This window comes from Phodopus roborovskii, unplaced genomic scaffold (genome assembly GCF_943737965.1).
Source record: "Phodopus roborovskii unplaced genomic scaffold, PHOROB, whole genome shotgun sequence".
Classification (NCBI taxonomy): Eukaryota; Metazoa; Chordata; class Mammalia; order Rodentia; family Cricetidae; genus Phodopus; species Phodopus roborovskii.
The window spans coordinates 30035843-30059457 of record NW_026126571.1 but is presented as its reverse complement, the minus strand read 5'-3'; the positions used below and the strand labels follow the sequence as shown (position 1 = coordinate 30059457).

Sequence of the window (23615 nt, the reverse complement as noted above, 5' to 3'; positions counted from 1 at the left end):
AAGCTTTCTCCAGCATAATAGTACATCAAGAAATATAAAATATTTTCTCCCTTAAAACCTGAATGTGAGGACAAACCAAGTTAATAAATATCTTAAGTTTGGAAATACTGATTCAGGATTTTGTTCTCTTTAAACTGACCTTTCCAAGACTTTCAGTGGCTTTTAAATTCCTAATAAGTTCTTTACAAAGTTCAGACTTTGTTGTATTCTACACTTAGTGAAACTTAAATTTACTAAAAGCTTAAGTAATTGGGCCAGAAGATGGTTCAGTGGGTAGGTAAAGGTACTTGACTCCAACCCTGAAAGCCTGAGTTAGGACCCAAGTGGTAAAAGGAGTAAACTAACCACTGCAAGTTGTTGCCTGACATCCATAGGTGCTCCATGACTCATACATGTGTATGTACATACTTAGAAACATAGAAATAAGCCAGCTGCAATAAAAGATTAAGTAAATTTAATGGGGGGGAGAAGGGGAACGACAACAAACAGTTTATATAAATGGCCAGGCCTGGTAGTTCAAACCTTTAATCCCAGCCCTCAGTTGGATCTCTAAAGGTCTGAGGTCAGAAAGGTCTACATAGCACATTCCAATCCAGCCAGGGATACAAATGTAACCCAATCTCTAACAAGTAGAGTTCAGGTGGTGCTGCTAAACACCCTACAATGCCACAAGTGCCCAGGCCAAGAAATCAGCTGGCTCAAAATGTCACCAGTTTAGAGAACAGGTTTCTATTCTCTTTTATGTCTACAGCAAGTACAATAAATTTGAGTTCTACCTTTTGCCCCACTATTTTATGGTAAAATAGATACCATAAGATATTTAAATATATGTGAACTAGAGATGGCTTAGCAGTTAAGAATGTTTTCTGCTCTTCTAGGACCTGAGTTCAGTTCCAGCACCCATTATCAGGCATCTCAAAACCACCTGTTAACTGTAGCTACAAAAAAACTGATGCACTCTACTGGCCTCTGTGGGCACCTACTCACAAGTGGCATTTAGACATACCCACACATAAAAATTTTTCTTAATATCAAGAAATATAAAGTTCTATTGTAGACATTCCGTGACTCTTAAATTTTGGTTAAAAGAAATGATTTCCTGGCATTTGAAGCTAAAAACTTTAAATGACATTTGATTGATCCTTTTGAACTCTTTATGGTAGTAAATTACGTTTTGCCAGTACTTTGCATGCAGTTATCTCACACAGAAATGTTTCACTACCTGGCTTCTCTTGCAAGGAGTGCCTATATCTCCCTCTCTTTCAAACTATCTTACCAATTCTACATGATTTAATGGTCAAAACCCATAAAAGATCAGGCAAAATGGCTCAGTGGTTTATGGTCATAACCACCAAACAAGATGACCTGAGTTCAGTTGCCCATGTGGTAGAAGGAAAGAACCACCTGACCACACATGTACAGTGGAACCCATGTACCAACTCAAATACTCTAAATAAATAAAATGTGAAAAAAAATTCCATAAAGTTACCTACAACACAGTAAAGAAATATTCAACTCCCACGTTAACATTTAAAGCCTTTTAAACAAATAACGTCTTGCTTTCAATCTTTCACTCTATTCATCTCTGAATGATCCTTTCCCTCCCAAATGACTTATAAACCTACAAATAACCACTTTCGATGGAAAATATATTCTTGAAATTATATAGCTTCTACAATTTTCAAGATAAGAGGTAATTTTCCCTTTGAAATAGAATCTAATATGCCAAATGTAGTGGTTTAAAGAAGAATAACTCCCATTGGCTTATATATTTGAATGATTAGTCACCAGAGAGTGAAACTCTTTGAAAGGATTAGAAGGATTAGGAGGTGTGACCTTTTCAAAAGCCCATGCCAAGCCAGTCTCTCAGCCTCTCTGCCTGCAGAGGAGGATATAGCTCACAGCTACTACTCCGGCACCATGCATGACACCATGCTGCCTGCCTAATAATAATGGACTAAGTGTCTGAAAACATAAGCAAGTCCCCAGTTAAATGCTTTGTTTTATAGGAGTTGCCTTGGTCATTGTGTCTGTTCACAGCAAAAGTATAATATTACCAGGGCTTCGTGCCTCTAGCATTGAGGGCTGTAAGAACAGAAATTGCAGTAATTACTCTTTAGTGGTTTGTCATTATTAAAGGTCATAAGAGGAGCTGGAGAGATGGCTCAGCAGTTAAGAGCACTGACTGCTCTTCCAGGGGGCCCTAGTTCCATTCCCAATATCCACATGGCAATTCACAACTGTAACTCTAGTTCCAGGGGGTTCCACCATTCTCACACAGACATACATACACGCAGGTAAAACACCAATATACATAAAAGAAAAAGAATAAAACATTAGAGTCTGAATAACATTTGGCCCAGGAAAAGAAATTGAGAATTTATCATGAGTAAACAATAAATCAGAAAAAGTCAAGCCCAAGGCAGGCTGCAGAATCTCCCTGCTGACCAACTATGTTGCCATTTAGACCCAGAATCAGCACTTTGGATTGGTCCCTCACAACATCTACTACATCTTTGAGCTATAGGAGCATATAGAGGAGCCAAGCTTGCAAATCCAAATGTTATCACTGAATGGTGCCAGTCCTGGCCTGAGGATGAATTCACCACTACTACCACCAGCAACAGCAGCTTGGAACTGCAATGACTGAAGCTTGTGCTGCTTGCCCTCCTGGGAAATAAGTGGGGAGAGAGGGCAGTGGTGTTAACTGCAGGCTACAAGCACAAAGATGGAGCCTGGCCAGCCTCATGGAGGTGTGTTGTAGCCTGGAGCTCTAAAGGAACCTGCATCCAAATGCCGTGCCTAGCTGCAGGATGTCCTTGACTCTGGGAAACAGCAGGATATCTGAGATGAGTCCCAGCAATGGTCCAGTATTTATGAAGAATCAGAAACCAAAGACCTTGAACCAGACCAATGACTCACTGCAATGAATATTTCTATGTAAAGCTATTTGGGCAAAAGTAAGGAAGTACTGTTTGACACACGGACTGCAGTTTCCAATGCCACTAAAACAAAGGAATATTGGGTGGAGAGGTGGGATAGTGGAACAGAGAGGTGTAAGTGTGGTAGAGAGAAACAGAGCTAGAGATTAAAAGTTGATGACAGGTATGAGAGAAGGTTGCACATCACTGAGGACCACGCAGACAAATGTCCATGTTCTGTGCTGCACATGAAGCCATGTTGATACCTGTGGTTCATGCTATGGGGAGGGCAGGGAGATAGATGGATGTGTTTGTGTGAGTGTCCTGTGCAGCCAACCTGAGACTATACTGATGCCTGTGGGTCTGTGGTCTCTGCTGCCTCTGAGAGCCACTTTTAGATCCATGACCTTGCTGTAGCCAGGGGCTGTGTTGATGTTGATTACCATGGGCTGTGCTGCTGCCAGGGGCCAAGTTGTATGGGTGGCCTGTGCTACCACCTAAGATCATGTTGTCTGTGGGCCAGGCTGGCAGAGAGTTGTGTTAATGTCCATGATCTGCACAGGCACCAAAAACCATGTGGATGTCTGAGATTCATGCTATCACCAGAAAACATGTGGAAATTCATAATCTGTGATCCCACTTACTATAAAGGGTAAGTGCCAATTTGCAGTGGCACTGATGGCTGTAGACTCACAGTTGAGAGAGATATGGAAGGCTACAGTGACAGTCCCTACCCCTAACCCCCCCCCCAAAAAAAAGTAACAGCCTAGACAAGAAACCATTGAAAAGAACTCTTTAAAATTGTAACAAGATTGCTGAAGTGTACACACTCTCCACAATTGAGGGCTTCTGGCTAGGGTACAGGTAGGGAAAGACATAGTTATCTTTAAGGGACTGGCTACTGAGCTTTTGACCATGCAACAAAATGAACTTGTGAGTTTTTGTTTTGTTTATTGTTGTTGCTTTGGGGGATGGGTCCACAAGGGTAGGAGGCAGAACTGGAAGAACTAAGGAGTGATGTGATTGGGGTGCATGATGTGAAATTTTCAAATAATGAATAAAATATGTTAGAAAATAAAAGTACACAGTCATTAAATGTAGGATATTCATCTGGGCAGTGTTTGTATGATTTGAATGACAAATATCCTATAAATACTTAAGTCTCTAGCTGGTGGTGCTATTTTGGGGCTTAGAATATGTGGCCTTGTTAGAGGAGGCATGTCACTGGAGGTGGGCTTTGTGAGTTAAAAGGCTGGCATAATTTCAAGATAGACCTCTACTTTATACTTGTGGTCCATAATGAGCTCTCCGCTTCCTGCTCCAGCCACCATGTCTCCCCATCATGACAAATTCTAAGCCTTTAAGACAGTGGTCCTCAACCTTCCTTACTTTGCAACCCTTTAATACAGTCCCTCATGTTGTGGTGACCCCAACCATAAAACTATTCCATTGCTACTTCATAACTGCAATTTTGCTACTGTCATGAACTGTTACGAATATCTGACATCTCAGCTAGCTAGTAAATTTTCTTGCCACCAAGCATGACATCTTGAGTTCAATCCTTAGGATACACATAGTGGAAGAAGGGAATCGACTCCAGCAAATCATCCTCTGACCTCCCACCTGAGTACCACAGTACATGTGCTTTCCTATATACACACAAAAACAAATGAACTGAAATGTAATAATTTCAGACAAGGGATTTCCTTGTCTACCAAGAAAAGACTATTTAGATGAATTACTTAAGTGATGATACTCAGTAGCTACTAAAATCATATACAACAATCTTTTTATGACTATCCTCATCATGTGAAAAGAAAAGCAATTTTTTCTACATATTTTACACACACATGCCGTGTGTGTGTGTGTGTGTGTGTGTGTGTGTGTGTGTGTGTGTGTGTAAATAAAACAACCATAACATAATGGGTACAAAATATTTTGCTCAAGCCTGGACAGCTCAGTAAGTAAAGGTGTTTTGCACAAACACCAACAACCTGAGATTGATCCCATGGATCCATGTGTTGAAGAAAACCAACTCTCATAAATTGTCCTCTGACCTCCACATATGACAAGCATGTGGGCAGTCACACATGCAATCACACACACACACACACACACACACACACACACACACACACACACCAGGAAGTGTCATCTATGGAGGTGTTTCTAGAGAGGACTGATATGTGGGGGCAGTGAGGGGCAAGCAGGGTTGACAAGGCGCCTTGCAATGAACTTACTGAAAAAAGTCCATACCCCTTTTCCTTTTCTGAGTTGTTGCATCTATCACTTATGCCACCTGCTGGTATCAGGCTTCTCTTGCCTTTCATCAGGAACTAAATGAATACTAAAGACGCTAAGAGAGCTTCCAAGCTTTCAGCTTTGGTTAGTGACTTTCTAAATGGTTCAACTGTCTAGACTGGGAAACTGGTTCTTGCCTCTCCAATATGCAGACTGTCATTATTGTATTAGGCCAATCCAATATATTCTGTTATGTATATACTATTCTGGTTCTATTCATCTAGAAAGGAATCTATATCTAGCACTGTGGACATACTAAAATATTAAACTACCTCCTAAGAATTAAATACTGTCATCAGCTACACTGGGGGATCTCACTCAGCCATTAGTTAATTACTAGACCAAAAACCCTAGAAACAACTGATGGGAAAGATAAGAGACCCAGGGGTCGGAGGTCTAGAACAGAGGGGTTGATATATAATGCAAAACACAGACTTGGATGGAAAAATGTTATAAGCATATGAGGGAGGGAGGGAGGGAGGGAGAATGGGAGGGAGGGAGATTGGGAGGGAGGGAGAATGGGAGGGAGGGAGGGAGGAAAGAGTAAGGTTTTTCTGCCTGCTGCTGGTCTTGTCCCGCTGCTGCGCCAGCCCCAAATAACACACTAAGACTCTGTATTTGATATAATTCTGTTGGCCCGTTACTAGTTTCTTATCGGCTAGCTCTGTCTTAATTATTAACCCCTTTCTGTTAATCTAGTATTTCCACGTGATCTTCTTACCAGGGAGCCAGCTGGCATTCTGATTTCTCCAGACTTTCCATCTTGACTCCCCCTTGCTACTTCCTCTTTCCTCCTTGTCCCCTAGTCCCTCCTATCTTCCTTTCCTATTGGCCAACAGTGCTTTATTCATTAACCAGTTTGAGAAACATATATATTGGCATCTCCCATCAGGAGGGAGGAAGGGAGGGAAAGAATGTATTACAGAAAGGGAATTATTAAACTTGGTGTTCATTTCTTCTTTCTACAAATGGAGGGAAGTGTTGGAGAATTGTGTGTATGGGAGGCAATTATCAATAGAGAGCCATATCTCCAGCTCCTAGAAATATAACCTTAAACAAATTAAACTTATTCCTGCTGTACTTTTTGCTTCATCTGTTGAATTGGATAATGGTACAGTTAAGTGTAATATATAGTAGCTACCTACACTTTATTTATCATCTTTATTCTTGTTAGTATGGTAGCAAGAAAAATTGACCCAAAGGCAACAACAGAGACTTCTTTACAATCAATGGCTTTTCTTTTAATGCATAGGAGTACTTGCCTGTGTATCTGCTTGTGCATCTCGAGTAATCATGGTGCCCAAAAAAGTCAGAGAAGGACATAAGATTTGCTGGAACTGCTGGTTACAGGTTACAGGTGATTGTGAACCACCATGTAGGCACTAGAAATTAAACCCAGATCTTAACTGCTAAGCCATCTTTCCAATCCCATCAATCACTTTTTAATCAGCCTCAGATCTAGCCTCCACAGTTGCCTGGCATTAGAAAAGAATAAAAACTAAGACTTAGAAGGCAGAAAGGTAAGGGAAAGGAAGGTGTGAGAAAAGAATGGAAACAAAGAAAATGAAGACTGTATAGAGGTCACAAGGGGGGGGGGGAGGGAAGGAAGGAAGAAAGACCAAATTTAGTCCTGCCAGGGCCATCTCTCTTTTTTTTTTCTTTCTTATTTTAATGTTTACTTATGTATATATGTCTACGAGGGGTATTGCAATGAGTGTGCAGGCCTTCCTGTGAAGGCCAGAGCCATCTGATGTAAGCTAACCAATGTAGATTTGAACCCAGGTCCTCTGCAAGAGCAGTATACACAAGCCACCTCTCCAGTCCAGTACATTACTTCTTATATCAATCACTTTAAGTTAAACCTTGCCAATGTCTCTCCCTAACCTTCACAGATAAATCAAAGCTATTCTTTAGATTGACTTAAAAGACCTACTCAGTCTTATGTCTTGACTGGTACCAGGCTTGCTAAAAAAAAAAAAAAAAAAAACTCCTGACAAATTGTATTCCTTCTATTACAAACTCACTTGACTTTTACACAAGTCACTCCCTCTGCCTGCAAAGTAACCTCTACCTCCTCCAGTAACCCCTCAACAAACAAACAGGTACAGATCAAATTCATAGTGCTTTTCTGATCTGGTTGAGCTTAGTGGTTCCGCTACAAGCTCCCTACATGTATGTATATGCACTAGCACACTGCAGAACTTCCACCAACCAGTGATAGCTTAAAAGGAATCATAGCATTTTCAAGTGCTTCCAACATTTCTCACAGAAACCAAAAAATAAGAAGAAAAAAATCTAGCATTGCTGGGAAATGCTGATGAACACAATTATTATATTAAAACTTGTGAAAGTAAAGGAAAAAAGAATCACATCTTTATCCTATCTTTCCTATAAAAATAGGATAGTGGACAATCAACAAGAGATACTAGGCAACCAGGCCTGATACACCAAGAAAACAGGTAGAATATTTGCTTGAAACCAGGACACAAAGCAAGCCTGAACAACATAGTAAGACCCCATTTCAAAACAAGCCAACCTGAAAAGGAGACAGGAGAGCTACTTCTAAGAAGTATTCTATCAGCCAGGCATGATGGTCACACCTTTAATAACAGCACTCAAGAGGCAGAAGCCGGTGGATTTTTTTGAGGAGCCAAGGCCAGCCTCCACAGAATGAGTTCCAGGATAGCAAGGGCCGTTACACAGAGAAACCTTGTCTAGCAAAGGGGAGAAGTATTCTATCAAATTTAACTTCAGAACTAGAGAAATGGCACATAGTTATAGGTACTTGCTCTTGCAAAGGATCTGGGTTTGATCCCTAGAATCACATCAGATAAATCAGAACTACCTGTAACTCTATCTGGTCTCAGTGGGAACTATACTCATGGTACCCATAGAGATAAGCAGGCACACCTACAAACACACATTAATTTTGTTTTATTTGGTTTGTTGTTGTTGTTATTGTTTGGGTTTTTTGTTTTGTTTTGTTGTTGTTTTTCCTTTAAAGATTTTTTATACATATGAGTATTTGTTTCAGTGTATGTATGTGATTTTTTTTAATCCTTTTTAAAGATTATATCCTCAAATACTCATAAGTGAAATATTTTGCCTGAAACTTGGTTCAAAGTAACAGAAGTCAAGATTATAAATGAAATAAGGCTGTGTTTGTTTTCTAAAGAAAGAGTAATGAAAAGCCTGGAGTTAGCTAGGTGGGGAAGTGGGAAGGATCCGGGAGGAGAAACCATGATCAGAAATAAATAAATATATATATATATATATATATATATATATATATATATATATATATCACCTGAAACTACTAAGCAGTGTCATGCTTCCAGCTCACCACCAGTTACTAAAAATATCATTCAAGATGAGACAAGATCACTAAAATGTGACAGCTGCTCAACTGAGTGACAATCCATTGTATTTTCTAATACCTATAAAAATTCTATAAAAATATAATTCACTTTCTTTACCAAAAAAATCTATCTTTTCAATAAGATATATTTTCTCAAAATATAATGAATGAAATTAGACTGCTGTGTGTTGCTGTTTTAGATAAGTGATGGCAGTATAGGCATATAGGGGTTTGTTATATTATTCTCTTCACATTTACATATAGCAATTTTTTCTAAAACAGAAAATTTTCTAAAAGTGAGTAAAGGGGAATGGATATCCTTTTTAGAGAGAAAAGGGGAATCACAAGTGGAAAGCCATCTGAAAGAATTTCAGCAGAAGAAAGCACAGGTCCTGTGTGAAGACAGCCTAGGTCAAATTCTGGCTCTAGAATTATCTGAGCCTCAGCTGTTGGGATGGAGGTGGGTAATAGCAGTATCTATTCAGAAGATTTTCCTAACATTTTTATTGAAAGAGTACTTCATCTAAATTCTCATTGCCATCATCCAGACTACAGGCAAAAACAGTCCCTGAAAGGCCAAGGGACTTGTGAACTCTCTTCCAAGCACTGTACAGAGTACACTGGCAGTCTGACTGGCTTCTTTCCTCTTAGGCATGCAGTTGGTTTCACATTTTGTAACTTCCCTTACATGTGACTGAAATGCAAGCAATACTGACAAAAGCCTCTTATCCACACCCAGTACTTGTCCCCAAACCTCCCTATAACATGCAATCACCTCTTTTCTTTATGGCATGTCAGGTGTTGATATCAGAGATCAGGCCAAGTTCTACATGAGTAAGTTACTGTGATAAACCTGAGATTTTTAGGCAGCATAGCTTTTACAGTGTTCTTTGTGGAGTCATGACAACAGTCAACACTTTATAAGGGAAAATGGCAAATTCAGGAATTAGTAGGGCATAGCACAGACTTGTAATCCCAGCACTCTGGGAGGCAGGGGAATCATAGCAAGGAGCCAGTGTGGTCTCTCTAACAAAATTCCAAGCCAGACAGGGCTAAACAAACAAACCCTATCTTAAAAATAAAAGAGGGCCAAAGGAGAGCACTTACTACATAGACCTGACCAGTATGACAATCCTCAGAGCCCATGTAAAAGCCCTGATGGATTAGCAAGCACATGTAAACCCAGGACTCCTACAGTGGGACAAAGTGTATGCAGCTCAGCAGCAGAAACAAGAGAGACCCTGCTCAAAAACAAGATGAAAGGCAAGAACCAACTCCCTAAGTTATTCTCTGATCTGCATAGGTGACACCACACACATATGTATGTATGTGTGTATTTTTTTTTTTTTTAAGACAAAAGCTCATATAGTCTGGCTGATCAGGAATTCACTATGTAGATCAGGCTAGACAAAAAAATTTTAAAGTAAAAGTAGTAGGAGGAGGCCGGGCGCTTGGGAGGCAGTGGCAGGCAGATCTCAGTGAGTTTGAGGCCAGCCTGGTCTCCAGAGCTAGTTCCAAGGCAGCCAGAGCTACACAAAGAAACCCTGCCTCATTCATTCATGGATGGATGGATGGATGGATGGATGGATGGATGGATGGATGGATAACTCAAAAAAATAAAATAAATAAAACACTAAAGTCAAGCACACACCTGTAAATCCAAGTACCTAAGAGGCCAAGGCAAGAAGATGGTCACAAGTTCAAGACCAGGCTGGGTTAAAGAGTGAATTCAAGGTATTCAATGGTGGGTGCATAGAAACAATATTACAAGAGAATGTTTGGTACAATCTCATGTTTTTAAATAATTTATTTATTTATGTGTTTGTGCATTGGTGTTTTGCCTGCATGTCTGTATGTGGGGTCTCATGGAACTAGAATTACACAGACAGTTGTGAGCTGCCATATGGGTGCTACGAACTGAATCTGAGTCCTCTGGAAGAGCAGACAATGCTACTTCTAAGCCATTTCTCCAGCCCACTTTCACATTTTTTTTTTTTTTTATAATTTATACTAGCCAGGTATGGTGGCATATATCTATAATTTTATCATTCCAGGGTTTGAGTTAGTAAGATAACAAATTTGAAGACATTAAAAACTACTCAGCAATACTGACTCTCAAAAAAATATTGACCAAACAAAAAAATTGAAAACATTCAGTGTAGTAATCTGGCAAGAATGAAATCCTGAGTTTTATCCCAGAAGTCACAAAAATCTAAGCATGGTGGTGCATACATTTAACACTAGAAATTGGTGGGAGTCTGGAGAATCAAAAGTTATGTCCATCTTTAAATATACAGGTGATAAAGATGAGCTTGGGATACATGATATCCTTTTCAAATAAATAAATAAATAAATAAATAAATAAATAAATAAATGAATGAATGAATAAATAACAAGCAAATATCCCTGTGCCTTTATGTTTCGTTGCACATGATATCCTATTTGCAAGGCAAAAATATGTAGAAAGAAATACAAGAAAGCTTCCAATGATTATTACTGGTGACTTGTACAATTTGCTACTTTATGATGAACACATCCAACACTGTTTCAAGCTCATTGAAGTGGATACACTTATATTTAAGTAAACATATTTTTCAAATTTTCTTTTAGGATATCTTAATGTATGTGAGTGTTTTGTCTGCATATGTATATGCATACCATGTTCATACCTGGTACTCAGGAAAAGGCATCACAGTCCCTGGAACTAGTTATAAGCTACCATATGGATGATAGAAATGAATTTGGGTTTCAGCAAGAACAGTAACCATTCTTAACCACTTGCCATCCCTCTGGTCTACTACAACCAGTAAATAAATTTAATAATCATATACACATCTGAAAAAACATGAATATGTGCTGTGGTGGTTTGAAAGGAAACAGCCCTCAAAGAGAATGGCACTATTAGGAGGTGTTACTTTGTTGGAGTAAATGTGGCCTTGCAGGAGGAAGTTATGTCACTGTGGGGGTAGGTTTTGAGGTCTCCTATGCTCAAGGTACGTCCAGTAACATTATTCACTTCCTGCTGCCTATAGATCAAGATATAGAACTCTCAGCTCCTTCTCCAGCATCAGTCTACTTGCAAGCCACCATGTCTAACCATGATGATAATTGGACTAAACCTCTAAAACTATAAGCCCCCCAATTAAATGTTTTCTTTTATAAAAAATGCTGAGGTCATGGTGTCTCTTCACGAAATAGAAACCCTAAGACATTCCCTAATCATATCCCTTTTTTCCCTCCTCCCCTCACCCTCCTGCATTATAACCTGAAAAATACCTGGGATTATATCAGGGGGAAAAATGTTCAAATTTTGTAGTATTTGGTGGACTGCTTTAGTCTTTAGGCTGTCTTCAAATGTTTTCAACCCTTCAAGAAAAAGGGTCAATGCAAAAATCAAATGACATTGGTGAAAAGACTCACTGTGTCCAAAGCACTATTATATTTATAGAATGATTAATGTGGCACTTATTTTCAGGGTGAATTTGCCTGTTAAACTAAAGACGTAGATGACTGTACAAGATTCTTGGGGGCTAGCATAACAAAGTGTCACACACAGCATGGCTTAAAAGAACACATTTCTTCTGTCACACTTCTAGAAGATGGAAGTATGGAAATCAAGTCACTGACAGGGTGGTCATCTACTGGCCATTTGTAGATTCTGAGGGAAAATCTGTCTTGTCCTGGTTTCTGGTGGTGGCAGAAATCTTTGGTGAGGCCTATCTTATGGCTTTCTAATTTCAGTCCTTGCTTTCTAGGTCTCCTTACAAGCACAACCATGATTGGACTTAGGGATTGTCCTATTCTAGGGTTAGCTCACTCAACCTGTTTACATTAAAGAATCTCCTTCTAATATTTCCCCAACAATGTCACATTTTCCAGGTTCTGAACAAATACATACATACATACATACATACATACGAACAAGGGTAGCTGTGGGTTTGTTTGTTTGATTGTTTGTTTTTTCAAGACAGAAATTCATTGTGTATGTAATCCTGGCTGCCCATAAACTTGATCTGTAGACTAGGCTGACCTCAAACTCTGAGAACCATCTGCCTGTGAGTGCTAAAATTAAAGGCATGTGTCCTCCACCACTGCCTGGCATGAGAGTGGCTTTGTTTCTTTCCCCACTTATTCAATCCTGTAATTTTAAGAATGTAAATAAAAGCATAGAAATTTTAATTGTAGAATTAGACACATTTGAATTTTTGAATTGTTTTAACATGCCTTTAGTCTTATCTTAGCCTTGTCTACAAAGGGAGTAGTACCAGGGTAGTCAGGGTTGTTACACAGAGAAAGTCTGCATCGGAGGGGTTAAAAAAAAAAAAAAGAATCAAACAAACCAAAAAAAATTTGTTTTTTAACTTCTTTAGGACTTATACCTGTGTGATTAAGTTTTAGTAATAGTGGTGCTTGATTGCCACCTGAATGAGATTGAAACCTGCCTAAGAGATTTCTAAAGCATGTGTTTGTTTGCTTGCTTGTTTGTTTGTTTGTTTGTTTGTTTGTTTGGGAGGGGGTTCTGTAAATCATTTTGTAGACCAAGCTGGCCTCAAACTCAAGAGATCCATCTGCCTCTGCCTCTGCCTCTGCCTCCTGAGTGCTTGCATTAAAGACATGCAACACCACACCCAGCATGGTTTTGTTTTTTACCAACATTTTCAGACAGGATCAGCTGACAGCAGACCCAACCTGAATGTGGGCAACAGCGACCCATATACTGGGGATCCTATAGAATGAAAGGAGAGAAGAAACAGAAATCTCCAAAGTCAGAGCCCAGGCATCCCTTTTCTGTTTCCTATCCACTCTACCACATGCTCCCACCATCGTATTTTTGCGCAAGCACATGGGAACAAACAACTGAATTATCTCAAACTGTGGCATAAAGTAAAGCCTATCTCTCTTAAGATGCTTTTCTGAAGTGTTTTGTCACAGCAGAAACACAGAAAATTGGTATCAGAAATATGGACAGGAAATTTTTCTGGAAAAAAATAGTGATTATGATGGATTGTTAATTTTGTAACCCTCAAATTTATATGTCAAAATCCTAATGCTCAAATACCCTAGAATGTAACTTTGGAAATAGGGCCTAATTCAAGAGGACCCAACCTCTTCTGACCTTTATGGGCACCTAGCACAAAAATGGTGGGCATGCATACATTCAGGCAAAACTTTAACATAGACAAAACGAATAAATCTAAGCTTTGTAAATTAACAACAACAACAAAAAAAAGATGTAGTTTGGGTGCTGCTGAGATGGCTCAACAGGAAAAGACATTTGTTGCCAGGCCTGACAATTGGAATGTTATAACCCATGATCCCCACATCATGGAAGGAGAAAACAACTCTGAGTTCTACATAAGTGTACTTGTGTATACACACACACACATACACACACACACTTTAATTTGTCATCAAAAAGACATCACAGCTCCACATAAAAGCAAGACCACATCACACAGGGAAAATATCACTATCTGCAAAATAAACTGAAAGGAAGTCCAAAAAGAACCAACTCTGCTGGTTTAGATTCCAGCCTCCAAGCCATGAAGAAAACGGGATGACGGAGCATTGTTTTAAGTAGTTACTCTGTAATATTTTGTTACTACCACTAAGGAAACTTAGTTAAATCCTTCCCTGGGGATTTGAGAACTAAGTTGAGAAGCATATACATCAATATGATGAGTAACTCTCATGCTGAAGGGAAAATGGTCACTAAAGCAACTACCAACCACCAATCAGAGTGAGTATGTGTGTGTGTGCATGTATATAAGAAAGAGCACACACAACTTTCTTGATAAGTCAGCACAACAGACACATAAATTCCTCCCCATTTTCAGTTAAAGAAATTCAGACTTAAGAGATTAAGTGGCTGTAGTCAGTTTGGAAGTAGAGCCATTGATTGCTGTGTCCCCTCTCCCAACTCCTCTCAGATCCTTTCCATCTCCCAATCCACCCAACTCAGCTAGAAATTATGGCTTCTCAAAAATAAGGGAAAACAAAGAACTGTGCTTATGAGATATGGAAAAGTTATGGATTTATTATCACTTGCATTATTGCTCACTCTTGTAATATCAGTATTAGAAAGATGAGGCAGAAAGATTACTGTGAGTTCAAAGCCAGCCTGAGCTACATAGTGAATTCCAGGCTAGAGTAGTGAAACCTTGTCTCACAACATTAAAGGGTGGGAAGAAGAGAGGGGGACTTACATAATATGCTTGAAAGAGGGCCTATAATACACACAGATACTACATACATATTACTAACAGTGAATCCTCCAAAACTCCAACTTATTTAACCAGTTCCCTTGGACTAATGCATATCCAAAGAGGACAACTATTACTCAATTGAGCTCCATGTCTCTACTACATGGGTGGGAGGGACGGAGGGATGAGGGAGGGAGGGAGAGAAAGAGGGGGGGAGGGAGGGAGGGAGGGAGGGAGGAAGGAAGGAAGGAAGGAAGGAAGGAAGGAAGGAAGGAAGGAAGGAAGGAAGGATCCCAATGCCCTCTCTCTGCCATACCTGCCGGGCTTTCACATGGGCTCTGGAGATCTGAACTCTGGTTCTCGCTTGTATTTTAGCCACTGAGTCCCAAATTGTAAGTTTTATAAGCCAAATTACAATATAAGGCTAAAGAAAATGAAATTTTAAAGTGCCTTTCATCTAGTCAATGGTAAAACTTCACTGAAAGTAAAAAACAATCTTCCTGAGTTCAAGCTCCAACATTCAGAGGAAGAGGGACAAATCTCATTTATCATTATTATATTCTCTCCTCACCTGGAAAAACATTTCTCTGGGAAAACTGACATGAAAGAAAAACATTATATATAATGCATATTAAACTGATTTTTCCCTCCAACAACCAGTCTTTCTAATAAAAAGCATTTTTAAGGACTAGAAAGATGGCCCAATAGCTAAGAGCAGCTGCTGCCCTTCTAGAGGACCTAAGTTCAGTTCCCAGCACCCAAGTAGGGTAGCTCAGCCACCTGTATATAATTCCAGCTCAAGGGGTACAACACCTTCTGGCTTCCATTGGCACCAGCATGAATGTGACATAAAAACACTCATATGTGAAACCAACAAATAGATGTGTTGGGGGGGGGGGGGAGATTCCATACCAAAAAAAAAAAAAAAAGGCATAAATAAGTTGAATATTTTAAATCTTGGGATATGGTATCTCTAGGAATTTTATGGTTTAAACTTAATTTCCTTAGAAAAATGTGGTTTAAGTTGGGTGGTAATGCCACACACCTTTAGTCCCAACATTCAGGAAATACAGGTGGGCAGATCTCGGAGTTCAAGGCCAGCCTAGCCTACATAGCAAGTTCCAGGACAGCCAGAGCTACACCTGTCTCAAAAAAAAAAAAAACAAAAGAAAAAATTTTTAAAAAGCATGACCTATCACACAAATTATTACTAATGACCTACATCATTTGACTAACGAAACTTTTTAAACATTCCTTTTACAAAATTTCAGTTATTTCTTCTTGACCCTACTTCTCCATCTACAATTCACCTAGTTAGTAATTATTAGTAATCAACACCTGCTCAAAGGTTAAAATAATGAGCTATGGACCATTTCATTACTTTCCCCCTTAAATGTTTTAAGGGTATTATGCTCAGTGTTCCACATGCATGGTCATTAAATGTTCTAGCCTTAATGAAGTTGCCCAAAATGCTCCATTCTGCTGATGTTCATGTGAATACCCTATCCTAAACCATTAGAGTCACTCAATGAAGTGGGCTGAGTCAGAGCAGCTGAGCAGCAGCGGAGCTGAAATTCAAAACACTTTAAAATCCAATGAGAAAGCCCACACCCAAACCTTAAATCTGCACCACTCCTCTATATCAAAGGAAGAGCGCTAAGTATAACATAAAAGCAATAAAACAAAAACTCCTTTGATACTAAATAATCTAGTTATCAGTTTTGTGGGTACAGGAAGAAAAAAGTAGGGAGGGGAGAAAGGTCAACAGTAAATAACTATTAGTGAGATGGGCTAGAAGAAGTTAAAAGGAACTGGACATCTTTAATAGTGGAAGACAGTAATAAGAAGCAGGTAGAAGGGTACAGAGACTCATGCTCTGTGCCCCCTATAAGATACACAGTGATAGTTTCATAAAGAGTGACTAGAACCAGGGTGTGGTTGTAAAAGCCTTAATCCTAGCACTCAGAAGGCAGGGTCCAGCAAATCTCTGAGTTTGAGGCCAATCTCATCTACAGACTTTGTTCCAGAACGAACTCTGCAGTTGCCTGCCCATACTTGCAACTTTCAAAGGAGTTTCTTTTGTTTCAAACTTTAATACTCATCTCAGTTTAAAAACCAGTTCATGAACCAAAAATAATAACTGTTGAGGCAAGAAGAATCAACAGTCCTAGGCCAGCCTAAGATGAACAGAAAGACCTTGTCTCAAAACAGATATTCTAATATTACATATAAATTATACATACACACAAACAAACACACATATAAAATCTAAGCAGTTATCATCAAAATTATTTACAAGTCACTAGAAGATGGCCAATCCAACAGCAACAACAAAAAAGTATGTCACTACTGGTTACCCAGAGATCCTCCTCCCTCATACTTTATTCCTTGTTATAGATGTCATCTCCCATCATGAAGCTGAATGTATATACATTATTGCTTTCCCAGCCCCAGCTATACCTAACCACATAGAAGCATGCCCAGTCATAGCCCAAAAAAAAAAAAAAAAAAAAGCAGAGAGAGAAATTTATGAAGGCTTCAGGAAAAGCTTATATTCCAAATGAAAGAGGTATGTGGACAATTATCATCTTTACTGACTATGACTGTTAATACAAATCATTTCTCATATCCTCTATCAATCTCTCCATAAATCCTTTCAGCTGTACCTGAAAACATGAAGAATCACTTCAACACTCAATCCTACTCCTCTCTTGCTTTAAACCCTCCCTCTCTCCTGGCTGCTAGTTTCTCCTAATAGTAAGCCTGCTTCTCTCCCTTTATCCTCTCATTCTCTTCTCAACACAGCTGCTAGTATGAGCCCCACCCCCACCCTGGGGGTTGAACTCAAGGCACTCTATATCATCGCAGAGTATAGGGTCTGAAATACGCCTTTTGGGCCATTTCTCTGCTCAAAAGCTTCCACAGGCATCTCTTCTCACCAAAGTGTAAAACGACAGAAAATCTCACGATTCAAGGCCCTACATGACCTGACCCCCACTACTTAGCTTATTTGCCCTTTATTATTCTGCTCAGCCATGATGCCTCTTTTCAGTTCAGTTTTATGAACAACTGAAAGCACAGGCCCTTTTTTGGCTCACTATTTCCTGTGCCTGAAATGCTAATCCTCGAATACCTACTAGCCTTTCACTCTGACTCTCACACTGCCTTTAAGACTCAGTCATCTTACTAGACTTCCTAATCAGCTTATGTTACTAACCCAATACAGCCCTTCCTATTCTGTCCATTATTTTATTTTCCCCATAATACTTAATATTTCAGACATAATAAAATGTTTATCTATGCTAAGAAAAATAAATAATTTTTTAAAAATGTTTACCTATGTTAATCTGTCTTCTTCCTCATCCTCATTAAAATGTAAGTCCTCTATTTCCCTTGCTTGCACTATGTATTTACATATACCACAGGTGCCAAGTAAAGTAATCTAGCAACCATCAATAAGATGAAAATGAAAGGAACAGGAAAGGGGAATGTATCTAAGTCCTTCACAATTTCATATACTACTGAATTATATCTATGAGGTAAATTCCTACTTATTGAAGCCATTTTCTCACTAAGGTTTTTGACATATGAGGCAAGGAATTTGCATGAAAATAAACACAATTTAAAAAAAAACTAATGTGGCTGAATAACTCAGTGTGGAATGCTTGCTTAGTATAAACAAAGTCTTGAGTTCAATTCTCATCCCACCACCCAAGAAAGACTATGTTGGCATGCTGCCTGGCATGCATGAAGCCCTGGGTTCTGTTCCTATCCCCTAAAAGACAGGGTATAGTTGTACATGCTTATAATCATAGCACTTGGAAAATGTCGGCAAAGACACACTGACTGAGGAAACAGCTCGCTAGGTAGGAAAGGTGCTTGCCTTGAAATCATGAGGACCTGAGCTGGACCCTCAGAACTTACATTTTAAGGAGGACATGGGGCTGGAGAGATGACTGAATGGTTCAGGACCTGAGTTCAGTTCTTGGCACCCAAATTAGGTGGCTCACAACTGCCTATAATTACTATTCCAGGATATCTGCAGTTCTTCTGGCCTCCACATACACATGTAAACACAAGCACACACTATGGTGCTTACTTTTTAATAATAGTACTGGAAAGGGATAAGAGGTAGGGGAGGGGAGGGGAGGGAAGGGGAGGGGAGAGGGGAGGGAAGAGGGGAGGGGAGGGGAAGGGAGGGGAGAGGGGAGGGATCTCATAAACACTATTGTCCACAAATGTGGAAATGACAAATCAAAAAGAAGGCAACTTTCCTTTCCTCATCCAGCCCATTAAATCCACTGTAGCTTCCAAACATGTAGGATCAATTCTCACCTTGGCCACCACCACACTTAATCTACTACGATTATTCTGACAGTCCTACTGATCTGCAAAGTTAAAATCCTCCAATAGTTTTTTCATGAATTGATGACAAAAAAATCCCAACTCCTGAGCTACAGATATGGCTCATAAGCAACTTCTATTCCCAGCACACATATCAGGCAGCTAATGCCTATAACTTCAGCTCCAAGGGATCTAACACCTCCTTTGGCCTCTGTAAATGTATGTGTGTGTGTGCATATATGTATATACGCACACAAAAATAAATTACCAGGCAGTGGTAGCACATGCCTTTAATTCCAGCACTTGAGGTAGAGGCAGGTGGTTCTCTGTGAGTTCCAGGACAGCCTGGTCTACAGAGCTTGTTCCAGGACAGCAAGGGCTACACAGAGAAACCCTGTCTTGAAAAACCAAAAGAAAACAAAAAGAAAAAATGCCAGCTTCTCACCCTTCATTCAGTAACATGATAAATCAGCTCTTCATGCATGCAGTCACTGTTCATCATTCATGCAACACTACATGAACAGCTGATCATTATTCATATAGTCACTGTATGATCAGGACCCTATGTACCTCCCACACATGACCTCCTGAAGTGCTATTACCCAATAAAATCATCTTTTGTTTTTATTTTAAGAAGTATCCCCTGAATATAATATGCCCATTCTGTTTGTAGCCCTCACAATGAATTGTGTTCTTATTAAAATTTCTCCCAACTGTGCTGGCTATATTGCTCAGAGATTGAGAGCACTTACTGCTCTTACAGAAGACCCAAGTTCAATTTCCAGCACCCACATGGAAGTTTACTACTATCTATAACTCCATTTCCAGGGATCCAATGAACTTTTCTGACCTCAGAGAGAACCAGGCATGCAGGTGGTACACTTATATACATGCAAGTAAAACATTCATACACTTGGTACAACCTCAGACCCATACCAGGAGAGTGAGCCCACCCCTGGCCTGCAGTGCCAGGACCCAGAGGCTAGATGGCCCAGAGAACTAGGATAGAACCTAGTTTGGAGGGGAAAAAAGTGAACATAATGATGCCTAACAGTAATTTGCTATACTCATAGGTGTCATCAGAGCCTCCATCCAGTAACTAACTGATGGAAACAGATGCAGGGATGCACAGCCACACATACTGGGCCATGCTCAGAAGATCCTTCTGAAGAGAGGAGGGAAGAATTTTTTTTTGGGGGGGGGCGTGAGGAAGAGTCCAAGACCATCACATAGGAAGACACAGAAACAGCTAACCTGGAGCTCAGAGTCTGGACTGAAGCCTTCATAAGACCAACTTAGGCCCTCTACATACCTGTGACAGTTGTATAACTTGGTTTTCTTGTGGGACTCTAACAGTGGGAGCAGGGACTGTCCCTAAAACTTTGGCTGGCTCTTGGGAGCCCATTCCTCATACTGGTTTGCCTTGACCAGCCTTAATATAATGGGAGGAACTTAGACCTATAGCAACTTAATGTGCCATGCTTTGTTGATACCCATAGGAAGCCTCCCCCTTTCTGAAACAGGAGTGGATGGGAGGATAGGGGGACCAACGAGGAGGGGAGGGGAAACTTGGTCAAAATGTAAAATAATAGATTTAATACATTAAGAAAACAGAAAAACATTCATATACATAAAATAATCCAAAATAAATTAAAATAAAACAGCCAGGCATTGGTGGCACATGCCTTTAGTCCCAACACTCGGGAGGCAGAGGCAGGTGGATCTCTGTGAGTCCAGCCTGGTCTACAGAGCTAGTTCTAGGACAGGCTCCAAAGCAATGCAAAGAAACCCTGCCTTTAATAATAATAATAATAATAATAATAATAATACATCACAACTACCTCATCAGGAAGGACTACTTCAATGTCATCACACAACAAATTTTTTTTTGACCTGACACATCTCTCACATCACAAATGCTGTCAATACATTACCAAGTATATTTTGCTTACAGCACTTACCAGCATCTGAAATTAAATTTATGTCTCTCAGTGAAATATTTTTTTCCATAAAGACAGGTACTAGAATCCTGAGTGTGTAAAATAACCTACTGGGTAACAAACATTGTTACCTGAGACCTGAGTTCGATCTCTAGAAGTTGTCCTCTGACCTCCACTTGTATGCCATGGCACTCAGGCACCCAAACTATCTCTGTCACATACACATTCATCACTCTGCCACCACACACACACACACACACTAATAATGTTTTTATATACAGCAATATTTAGCAGAAGTCGTACTCAATTTGAACCACTTGATCAATTTTCTTTTAAATTTTATGTGTATGGGTGTTTTGCCTGCATGTGAACCAGGTGTGTCCAACTGGCTGCAGAGACAAGGAGATAGCATTGGATCCCCTGGAACAGAAGTTATAGTTGGGAACTGCCATGTGGGTGCTGGAAATCAAATCTGGGTCCTTTGGGAGGACCCAGCCCTCACTGGATAAATTTTAAAAGACATGAGAGATGTTGCAGTGGTTAATGTTAACTGTCATCAATTTGACATAATCTGGAATCATTTAAGAGATGGACTTCTGGAAATGCCACTGAAGGATTATATTTAGTATGTTAAATGAAGTGGAAAGACTTGCCCATTGTGGGTAGTACCATTCTCTGGACATGTGAACATGAACTCTCTAATACAGAAAGCAAACTGAGCAGCAGGCATGCATTAAACTACCTGTTTCCTGATTGTGGATACAATATGAAAACATGTGAGGCAGAGTCAAGCAGATCTGTATGAGTTCAAGGATAGTCTTGTATACAGAAGCAGTTTTCTATGACAGCCAGAGCTACATATTGAGAGCCTGTCTCAAACAAACAAACAAACCAAAAAAAGAAAAAAAAGAAAAACTAGTAGACCAAAAACACATTTATTTTTCCTTAATAATAGACCATTTCAATGTAAAGAACTATTTTTTTTTTTTTTTTTTAGTTGTGAGACTGTCTCAAAAAAAAAAAAAAAAAAAAAAAAAAAAAGCAGCAAGGGAGGAGGAATCTAGACATCATAGCATATAACATAAATCTAACACCGAAAAGGCAGAGAGAAAGATGTCACCCTGAGCTACACAGTGAATACTAGCACTACAATGTATCTTATCTCACAAATAAAAAAGATCAGCTAGACAATATTGAAAACTTCAGTGTAACAAAGTAAGAACAAAAGTTATAAAATACACTGATGTGGGATAATGCTATTGTTCACTGTAAAGATTTATCATTTGCATTGGTTTAATTAAACCCTGACTGGCCAGGCAGGAAGTATAGGCAGAGCTATCAAACTAGGAGAATTCTGGGAAGAGGAAAGGCAGACACAAGTTGCCAGCCAGATGCAGAGGAAGCAAGATGAGAATGTCTTGCTGAGAAAAGGTACCAAGTCACATGGTAAGAATTATGGGTTAATTTCAGTTATAAGAGTTTGTTAGTAATAAGCCTGAGCAATAGGCCAAACACTTTATAATTAATATAAGCCCCTGTGTGTTTATTTGGGACTGAAAGGCTGCAGAATCAAGCTCAACAGAAACTTCCATCTACACTACACTTATAATGTACAGCACTTTGGAGGTAAAGCCCAAGGATCAGGAGCTCAAGGTCATCTTTGACAACATGGGACATTTTTAGGCCAGATTCAGCAACGTGAGACTCTCTCAAATAAATGACTAAATAATAAAAAGCTATCAAAGGAACATGAATGAAGCTTTTAAGGGCGACACATACCACCAACAAAGGTTGTGTGTGCTAGCAATCACACTAACTAATGATGATACTGGAGCAATTCCTTCAAACCTTAAACAGAGAAGAATTTCAATTTAGTTGAGCTTGAATAAATTGAAAATTGACAGGTATTGTGGTGCACACCTTTAGTCCCAGCACTTGAGAGGCAGGCGATCTCTGAATTCAAGACCAGTCTTGAGTTCCAAAACAGCTAAGGCCACACAGAGAAACCCTGCCTTAAAAACCAAGAAGAAAAGGGAAATTACACACTAAAATAAAAAAGCAATACAAGAAACTATTGTCACATACTATTTGCCTCTGCCATGAATAGTGCATAACCTAAAAATGATTCTGCTACTTTAACAGTTAACATTAACTCATAAACAAAATAAAAGTATAGTTGAGAATATATTCTTATCCTCAGAAGTATGTAAATATAAGTGTTGAGGCATACCTTTAATCCCAGCAGAGGGATTAAACCGGTAGATATAGGCAAAAGGATCTCTGTGATTTCAAGGTTAACCTGATCTAAATAGTGAGTACCAGAACAGCCAGGACTATATTGAGACCCTGTCCCAAAAAACAACCACCCCAAAAAAAATTAATAAGGAAATGTTTTCTATGAGATAAAAGGGCTTTTTTGTTATGTCTGGCCTTTGCTCTATTCTTCTTCTTCTTCTAATGTTAGTAGTATGGGGTGGTTTTCTTGTTTTGTTTTGTTTATTTGTTTTTAGATAACAGCCAAAGAGGATGGCTATAACTTCATGTTCTA

At 39.4% G+C, this 23615-nt stretch overlaps 1 protein-coding gene across 10 annotated transcripts in view; it reads right to left on the bottom strand.

The window, feature by feature from the left end:
- The window catches only part of Kmt2c (lysine methyltransferase 2C), a 216371-nt gene that overhangs the window by 165478 nt on the left and 27278 nt on the right, over positions 1–23615 (bottom strand). The gene's annotated exons all lie outside the window — the stretch shown is intronic.